This window comes from Herpailurus yagouaroundi, unplaced genomic scaffold (assembly GCF_014898765.1).
Source record: "Herpailurus yagouaroundi ecotype Mexico unplaced genomic scaffold, PumYag 139, whole genome shotgun sequence".
NCBI lineage: Eukaryota > Metazoa > Chordata > Mammalia > Carnivora > Felidae > Herpailurus > Herpailurus yagouaroundi.
In genome coordinates this window covers 81,802,717-81,812,761 of record NW_024412394.1, presented here as the reverse complement: position 1 = coordinate 81,812,761, position 10,045 = coordinate 81,802,717, and the positions used below count along the sequence as shown (strand labels likewise).

At 40.8% G+C, this 10,045-nt stretch overlaps 1 long non-coding RNA gene and 1 other non-coding gene across 2 annotated transcripts; both read left to right on the top strand.

Annotated features, from left to right (window-relative positions):
* Positions 1–1,162: 1,162 nt before the first annotated feature.
* Positions 1,163–2,690, top strand: LOC121029208 (uncharacterized). Its single transcript, XR_005789645.1, has 2 exons — positions 1,163–1,251; positions 1,952–2,690. It is a non-coding gene; the product is annotated as an uncharacterized LOC121029208 (long non-coding RNA).
* LOC121030167 (U6 spliceosomal RNA) lies at positions 2,403–2,509 on the top strand. The gene has a single exon (XR_005790097.1). It is a non-coding gene; the product is annotated as a U6 spliceosomal RNA (small nuclear RNA).
* Positions 2,691–10,045: the final 7,355 nt, after the last annotated feature.

Below are 10,045 nucleotides of genomic sequence, written 5' to 3'. Positions count from 1 at the left end.
TTATTTTTGTCATATCGTATTTCCTGGAGCCCCAATTTTCAGATTTAGGTGCAGCCCCCTCCCCCAAGAACACAAAGAAGGAAACTGAAGATTATGAAGCAGGTAGGACAAAAAGATTACTAAACTAAGAGTTGTTCTTAACAGCTTTCTGCAACCCAGACTCCTGGTTTTATTTAAGAAACCCACTGCCTTTGAAAATACACAGGGTCTTTTCAATAGCAAAAGATCAAATGATGTTAATCAGGCAGTGGGGCCTAATCCTTTAATGCAGCTGTCTCTTTACATTATAAACATTCCAGCTATATAAGTGGGAATGATTTTTATCTTAGCTTGTCTTTTCTTCTTCTTCTTCTTCCTCTTTCCCCCCTCTCTCTCTGTCTTTCTCTGCTTCTCTGTAGCTGTCTCTAAATCTTAAGTTGCTCACGGTACAGAATATGCTTTCTTCTACCTGGTTTCTAACCCCCATCAAGGAACAATCTGTTGTGCCTCAGAACGAAAGAAGACAAGAAGATGGGGAACTAAGTGCATCCACTTGCCTTTTCTTCTCCGTGCTCCCCACACTTTTGGTTGGTCACTGTGGACGATGTTCTTCTGGAAAGACCACATCTACAGGGCATCACACAAAGCTCAGGCTTCTCCCTGCTGGTCACCTCTCTTCTTCCTCGGCTGTTGCTTTGGCCTGATGGATTCAGGTTCACTTCTCACAGATTTCTTCTGCCTTTAGAGCTGCTCTCAACAGCTTTTTTTGAGGCCATCATTCCTTCAGAATAAAATAATCATAGTTTGAATTCTGTGCCACGTTTAACTGGAAGAAATGATGATGGAGGGAAGAAAGAAATATGACAGTTTTCTTCAGATATTTGATCTGACATCCTGCTGGAGTAAGATTGGACTTCTGGAGGAATATAAAAGCATTAGAGCAATGACTCTTAAACAGGGCTGTGGTGGTAAATAGAGTCACTTAGGGACCCCTTCAGGTTATAGCCCCTTTCTCTACTGAGATGCTGACGTACCTACAGTAGAGTACCACTGTTGTCCACAGGAGCATGACCTATTTTCTAGAAGAATTAGGATGGAAAAAATGGAGAGATCCACCCAATTGGATTATAAATCCCAGAAGATCAGCTAAATCATTTATAATTTTCTCATCTTTTTATTCCTAAGGACTAACAGGGCCTGACATGTAGCAGATACTATGAAATGTTTCTTGAATTATTGTTTCGTTGATGGATTAAAAAAAAAGAACTTCGGGTAAGCAAATTTAATTTTAACATAAGTAGAACGATTTAATAAGAAGTACTGTCCAAGGTGGGTCATCATGAGAGACAGTGAGTTCTCCATCTTTGGAGGAATTCAAGCATAAAACGGGGACACTGGTACATAAGCTAGACAGTTGACCATACCTGGGAGGTTAACACAGGGGCAGCCAACTTGGCTAGGAGGCCAAGGAAAATTCCAACGCCTTCTATTTCATGAACACAAAGATATTCATTACTTGAAAGGTATAAAAAGATGCATCCTGTGATACCATCAGTTCAAACCAGGGGACCAAATACTTGTGCCTTGCTTTCTGGGAGTTAGTTGTGTGTTACATTTGAACCATAGTTTATTAAATCCTAAGTTTTTAATTTCTATTTACAATCCTTCAGGTTTTTTTTTTTCTAACTAAGAATAGCATTTATACCTTTGAAAGTCTGCAAGAATTTGGTCTGGTACATACAAGCTCAATGCTGTGGCTTAGGGGTCCTAAAAACCCAATTCCTTCTACCTGCAGAATCAAACCTAAGCCTACCTCGTTGGTGCACTAATTTGCAACCCAAATTTTTAAATTAGTTTACAGGTGGCCCACAAGAGAATACAAACATTTCTTGAAACATTGGAAGTTTTTTCAAGATTTCTCTCCCCTCCCCCACTCTCACCCTTCTTCTATTTACCCTTTTTCTTCTTTCAGTGCTGAACGAAGTTTATCATCCAAAGGAATGCGATGCCTTGATAATCACTTTTTGGATATTCACGCATTCCACATTCATATATACTGAACATCTGCAGCCCATTAAAAGGAAGGAATAAAGTGGTAAGCCTCCCGCCCAACCGTCAGGTTGTGGTGATGATCTTTTGGTGAAGTGCGCCATCTGTCATCAGAAACCAGTATGGCCTCTCTGTGGGCCAGAGTCAAAGGAACTGTCAACCAGAGGAGTGAATCTGTGTTCATTAGCATTTCCTCTTTGCACAGCATTTGACCACTTTTTCTACCAACAATGGCAAAGGACCTGAGACTATACATCCATCCTGCCTGTTGCAGTGGAAGCAGCCAGGTGGGTGCTTTGAAAATAAAACCTGAGCTTCCCATGTCAAAATGTTTTTTCACCACCTGTGAATTCACTGGTAAAAAAGAGTAATGGGTGCTCGCTTTGGCAGCACATATATTAACATTGGAACAACACAAAGAAGATGAGCATCACCTCTGCACAAGGAAGACATGCAAATTCATGAAGCATTCCATATTTTTAGGAAGTACCTAGAATTTTTCAACTAAACGAATATATCCTCTGGGTTCTGCTGTGGCCCAGACAGTGTTAACTTTTTTTTTTTCCGTTGTGGGTTTTGATTTTTCTCCCCCAGAAATTGGTTTTATTTGATGTGCCCAAGTCTTAAGTTTTTCAATAAAGAAAAAAAAGTCTCCATAAAAATGAATAAATAATAAAAAATAATTTTAAAAGAATAACGGAAAGTCCACAATCTACTTCTCAGCCTGGACCATTCTTAAAAGTTCTGGATCTTCTGCTGAATAACACAAATCTCAAAATATGATTCAGATTAAGAAGTATTCTTTAGAAGTATAGGGATCTTAGAGGTCTTCTGGGGTTCTCCTGTTACAGACGAGGAGCCTGGGGTCCAGAGTGGTGTAGTGACTACATCATACACTTCCTTTGTTGACTCCACACCCAACTGATGACTACCCTAGGGTCCTTTCCTTTGGACCACTCTTCCCTCACTTGAGTTCATAGAATTTTGCAGCTTAGAGGGTATTGGAAATATTGGGACTGTATAAAAACTTACTGTAATATCTCAGGCTGTAACTGAACAGCTTTCTTACCTTTAAACTCTACTATGTTCTGTTTGTATTAATAAAGTACATACCTCCCTATTTATAACACATAAAAAACACAGATGTTGATTGCAAATAGTTTTGTAAATCACTGCATATGTCTCCAAAATCATTCATGTAAAATATTTGGAAAAGCATTTCCGATTCTTCTTCCTTTGCAGGGAGTTTTAAGTAATTTAAAATATATACCGTTATGTATTATTTGATATTCATGCAGTTTTTCCTATATAGCTTGTTTGACTTTTAACAGAAACTCTTGGAGATAATGTATTCTCAGTGCCAATGGCAGAAAGTTTACCTAATAATACATTATTTACTATAAAGGGGTGCTGCTATTGGAGGAGAAAGGCAATGGGCTAAGGATGAGAATTTTGGGTTCAAGTGTCTGCCACTTAACCTAAGTTTCTAAACTCTTTGTTGGAGGCATGTGTATCCATCAGCAGGGGCAGGAAGGACAGTGGAAGGGAAGGGAGTGGTAAGAAAATCTAAACTGTCTTTCTCACTGGATTTCTGCTAGCCTCAAATCCAATAACATCCTTGAAAGCTCTTTGAATCTTATAAATCAAAATTAAGTTAGTATTACGATGGCCAGAGCATTTGCTCACTGCCATGTAGCATGCGTGTTAAATGGAAGCACTGTATTTAAAGGTTAAAAGCTGGGTTCTTTGATCTGCCAAATTGGATGAAATCTCAGCCTCATCACTTACTAGCTGTGTGCTCTTTGGTGAGTTACACAACCTGCCTAAGCTCGACATTCTGAGGGAATACTAATTTAATGAACATTTTATGGAGTTGGGTTAAGATTAAGTTCAGTGATGCATGCAAGGTACCAGGTGGGATGCCCAGCCTCCAGCAAATAAACATTCATTTATTTTAGTATTATGATATTCCTGGCTCTTGCTGTTCTATGGTTCTACAGGATAAAGAATCTGGAATAGTTGGGTTTCTTAACCCTCAAAACGTTTTCCTTAGGTCTCTTCATCTACGTATAGAGCTCTAGCTGAGATATCGCCTCCAAGGGCATAGAGCAAATCTGAGTGTCATGAAAAAAAGAAACCCACCATTAACAATAGAGATTCCTGAGTTTGAGAGCTAAACCCAAGAATATCTGCTCTTTTTTCTGCCTTTATCACTCTTGTCTTCAGAACTGTCCCCACAGAAAAATTCTACTCCAAGAGAAGAATCGACTTCAGGACGTCTTCCTGACTCCACACCTAGTAAGTGTTACCAACAATCTCACACTCCTTATAAATTTATGGTCTTATAAATGTCATATATATACATATACATATTTCTTTCATTTGTATTACAAATAATTTACTCTATTTCCCTTATTTTTACTTTATATCCTCTTTTGGATTACGAACTTCACAAAGGCTAGACTCCTGTTTTTCTCATTGCAACCAATATTCAACTTTTGTGAATGACCCAAGGATCATTAATACCTTGGCAATTACATAAACTTGGATTCATGCTGTGCCTCTTTACCTCCTTGTTGGGTATCCTTGGGAAATTTGCTTCAGTTCTCTGAACCTTAGTTTCTTTGTTCATAAAGCGAAGGCAACCTTGCAGAGTTTCTGTGAGTCTTGGAAGTAATATCTAGAAATACATCATAAGTCTTCAATAAAAGGTCACTATCAGTGTCTCTAAGTCGTCTGTCATGATTATCAATACCATGGTGGCCATCAACTCTATGCCTATCCCTAGGTTTTGACCCAGATTCCCAAGAACCAAAATAAAATACAGGAAAGTAGAAAGATAGAAAAGGTCACAGAAGTGTAGAGAGAGGTGAAAGCTTTCTGTAAGTCCAAATTAACACAGAACAATAAATTATTTCATGATTCAGAAAGGCCCAGCAGGCTTCAGGCTGCTGATGAAAAGGAACCCTGATTACATGGTGCCACCTAGTGGGAATCTTCTAGTACTACAGGCAGTGTCTGTAAACGGCAGGGAAATAATTGCCAAAGGAGCCAAACTCCAAGAAGTTTGTATTTCTTCTTGTCTTTACTGAGAAGGTGAGAACGCACTGCTTATTCTCACACCCTCCTCTCTCACCCATCCTGAACAGGGATGTGGACAGTATACACATATCTGTTCAACAGCACTTTAGTATTTTGCTTGTTACTTCTTCATTAATAGATCCTCTCTGAGCTTATAGATCAACTCAGTAGCAACTAGTTGGCAATGGACCAACATTAATCACAAAGTAACAAAGGATGATGGGTTAATTTTTCATTAACTGAGTTAAACTAAGGCCTTGATACCCATTCAGAATTTTTTTCTCATCTAAAAAGAAGGAAGAAAATGCTCATTAATAAGGAACGTTTAAAGAAAAATATTTTATCTGATAGTGCAGCCTGCAATTATTTACTGACAATTATTATCTTTTAAACACAAGGATAAGTAAAAGAAAAAAATAACTAAGGGGGCGCCTGGGTGGCTCAGTCAATTGGGCAGTCAACTCTTGATTTTGGCTCAGGTCATGATCCCAGATGGGGATCCCAGATGTGGGATTGAGCCCTGCGTCAGGGTCCACACTGACTGTGGAGCCTGCTTAAGATCTCTCTTCCCTCTGCCCCTCTCCCCGGCTCACACTATCACATTAAAAAAAATGTATATTTAAACGCAATGTGGAGTCCTATATAGACATTCAGTCCTGAATCTCTGGCACAGAGAAAAGGAGCAGATTCAATTATCCCTTTATCATTCATTCACTTGTTTATAGTAGAATCTGTGAAGACAAGCTAACTCCATTAACAGGGGAGTGTTCCAACCGCCCAAGCACAAAACAACATATACCTCGACTTTGAGGAAATGTTGTTTTATAGGTTAGAATTTTAGAATTGGAAGGTACTTTAAAAATTAGATGGTCCAGCTCCTTCTTTTATAGATGAAATTCTATTTATCTTACTCCTATTATATGATTTTGTGTTTTAACCTTGATTGCTGTGCTAGGTTTTGTTACAGAACTGTCTGGCTCTATTAACAAGTGGAACTATAAAACACCTTCTACAATGTGTCATTTACTGGGAGAGAGTGGGCCTGGGAGAGAATTAGAAACAGCTGAAGGCACATACAGACTCATAGCTGCTCCCATTTGAAAGCCGTTTACAAACCCGGAAGAGAATAGGAAGCAGCAGAAGGAGCAAAACAGATGTGGCTGCTGCCGTGGCTGTGGTGGTAGGTGGACCATGCGTGGGCTTGGAGACAGGAAGGATCTCCTGGAAGTCTGACAGCTTCCTCCCCAGCTCCTTGCCACCCCAGCCTCACCCGGGCACAGGAGAAGAGGGGTACACATGTCTCCCAACCCAGGGTACTCTTGCTTCACACAAAATCTGGAGTCTTTAGATCAATGGCATCTCCTCTGGTAGAAGTTGGCAGCCATCTCCCAGAGACCGGTTTTGTTCATCAAATTAACATTTTAAGCTCCTGATTTGTGCCGCTCTACGAACGCCTTTGGGCAAGAGGATTCTATCCCCAAATGGGTCTCCCTTCTATGTTCCCTTCCCACTCGCCATTTTCTTGTCACCGTATCTAGGGGAATGTCAGGCTAGGCTTTAGGTTCTGTGGATAAAAGATGGTTTGGACAGAGTCTACCTACAAGAATCTTTCTGTCTAGTGTCAGCCGTCATGATAAAACGAAGAAATATTCCATGAGCTCAGATATGGACTTCTTAAGTTAAAGAATTCTTAAAGTCGGGAGACTGTTCCTTATGATAAAGATGGGGTGACAGAGCAGCTAAAGTTACCTGTACAACTATGACTATATTTTAGTCTCTGAAGATGGACACCTACAGAGAAGATGTGAGGGCTTACCAGAAAACTGATGCAAAGGAATTATTTACTCAACTAATTTAAAATAAAACAAAATAGTAATGTTGTCTTTGTACACGTAGGAATCCTTCACCCTGTAATCCAGATACGTGCAAAGGTGACTATCACACCTTTTGATGGCTGTTGGCCTGGAGCCAAACCGCCCTTGCTCTGCTTAAGGTTAGCTGGAAGAAGGCACCTCGTTCCTGGCAATGTGTTTGCCATCACCCTCAGCCACCACAGGCTTGGAGAGCTCAGCTGCTGCCCATCTCAGCAGGAAGTCTTCCCGAGCTCTTTAGTTACAGTCTGGTTTTACAGGGGAGGTACACGCTCTGACTTCTCTCCAGCACTGCAGCCCTACGCTGCAGGCAAGAGAAGTGGCAAAAGACAACAGAGCCCCATCTCCTTCTCGCGAATAAGCATTCCTCTCGTACTGTTCCTTCGCTCCCACACTTACTATCCCACATTGACGGTCTGTGAGAGGAGTTGCTCTGCTTTTACCTAGTTACAGAAATGATCAAAACCTTCCTCTAATTTCCCTGATCTCTGCATGGCGTCCGTCAGGAGCTTTTCTGTGCCGCTGAAGAAAGAGGGGTTACATGTGAAACTTGTTTTTTATTCCCTTACCCATTTTATTATTTTTTTCAAAGTTTATTTATATTTGGGGGGCGGGCAGAGAGAGAGGGAGAGGGAGACAGAGAATCCCAAGCAGGCTCCATGCTGTCAGCGCAGAGCCCAATGCAGGGCTCGAACTCACAAACCACGAGCCAGATCATGACCTAAGCCAAAATCAAGAGTTGGATGCTTAATTGACTGAGCCACCCAGGAGCCTCTATTTCCTCCTTCATTTTAATATAAACCTAACATCAGTTTTCTGCCTCTTATAATTCACCAACAATGTAAGGAATTTAATTGTAAGCATTTTCTCCTTGGCCCCACAGACTGTGGCACTGGTGACATTTTGTGCCAGGTAATTGTTTGTTGTGGGAGGTTGTCGTATGCCCGTAGGAATTTTAGCAGCAGCCCTAGCCTCTGCCCACTAGGTGCAACCCCCACTTTATGACAACCCAAAATGTCTCCAAACGTTGCAAGTGTTCCTTGGGGCAAAATCACCTTGAGGTTGAGAACCACTGATGTAGATCAACTATTAACTTTTTTTTTTAATCTATGAAGATACAGCAGGCAGAAGCAATATTTCTTCCTTGAATATCTTAAGGGGGAAAAAAAGAACTTGGATCTCGGTCAGACTTGGTCTCTACTCCGTTCAGTCAGTTGCTAAAGCATACTTATGATCATTTTCAAGGCACATTGTCTCAATTGATCTACTGCTCTCTATTCTCTCCCCCAATTCTTTACCTAAGTACTTACAAAATCTATTTCATGCATAGAGTCTCATTGAATACTTACAATAATAAGAAACAGGTACGGACAGGCAGCTGGCTGGGGAGCAGCAGGATGTCATGTAAAGAAAGAGGCGGAGGAAGGTGGCACCACCGTTCCCTGGCTACAAAACTGAGGCCAGTTCGTCAGCTTCTGTGCAACACAATTTTCTCATGTGAAACGGGGGATTATTAATAGCTAGGATTATTAATAGCTAGGAGGGAGGCTGGGAGGGTTAAAGCACGGTGAGCTGTGTGACAACACACGTCATAGCAGAGGCTCCATCAGTTGTAGCTTTTTTTTTACTGTAACACCAAGACCACAGCATTGTGTGCGACACCACAGCTGCATAGCTAGCAACTTTCTCTTTCTGGTCACAGATCTCTGGAAGGATCTGTTCACCAGAAAAGTCCTCAGAAGCAACTCAACTTGTAGACCATTTCAGGATATTCACAGATTCACCTGAAATGTATAGTGAGCCCAAGGGAAGAAGCTGTCTAGAGAGAGCCTACGAATTTCATCTTTTCTTCCAACTGACTCAAGTAAATGGTGCCAAATAGTTTTCCTTGCCCATCTTAACACGGGTGATCCTTCTGGAGAGACAAGTTGATTCAGATTTCCTCCAACGCTACTGATTGACCAACAGGTCCTTGAAATAAGTCACTGGTTTGGTAGTGATTTGGTAGGGACCAAGGTTTGGGATTGCCAATTTCCCTTCTTTGGGGGAAGAAAAAAGGGTCAAGGTCGGTCATCCAATATGATTAGTCACTCTTTTAGCTTCCTATTGCTGCTTTACCACATTACCACAAACTTAGAACACACTTCATCCAGCAAAAATTTATTATCTAACAGTCCTGGGAGTCAGAAGTCCAAAACAGGTCTCACTGGGCCAACAGAAAGATGTTGGCCAGGCTGCATTCCTTTCTGGAGGTTTGAGAGGAAAATCTAATTTTCTTGCCTTTTCTACCTTTTAGAGATTGCCATTTTCCCTGGCTCATGACCCCCTTCCATCTTCAAAGCCAGCAATGGCCAGTTGAATCTTTTTCACATGGCATCACTATGATACTTACTCTTGTGTCCCCTTCTTCAACCTTCAAGGCCCATCTAGATAATTCAACATAATCTCCCTACTTTAAATCCAGCTGATTAGCAAACTAAATTTCATGTGCTGCCATTCCCCTTGGCCATGAACTATAACATATGCACAGGCTCTGGAGATTAGCAGACAGACGTCCTTGGGAGGCCATTACTCTATGCACCATAGTCACTTCTTGTTGGTGTTTTTGATGACAAGGAAGCAATAAAGCCCTGTTACAAGCCCTGACCAATCTTTACAGTTTAGAAAAGTAATAAGGTGACAGTACTTTTTGAATTGTCATAACAATTTATTTTGGGATAATAAAATCCCCTCAGATCCATTATCATCTTTAAAATAGGGCCTCTCAAAAATAATATATGCCCAATTTCTTGTCAACTTAATGTCTTCTGACTCCTGATAATTTAGGCAACTGGAGAAAGTCTTTTTTTTTTTTTTTCCTAGTCTTTTATTTTTTTTATTTATTTTTTTTTATTTATATATGAAATTTATTGTCAAATTGGTTTCCATACAACACCCAGTGCTCATCCCAAAAGGTGCCCTCCTCAATACCCATCACCCACCCTCTCCTCCCTCCCACCCCCCATCAACCCTCAGTTTGCTCTCAGTTCTCAACAGTCTCTTATGCTTTGGCTCTCTCCCACTCT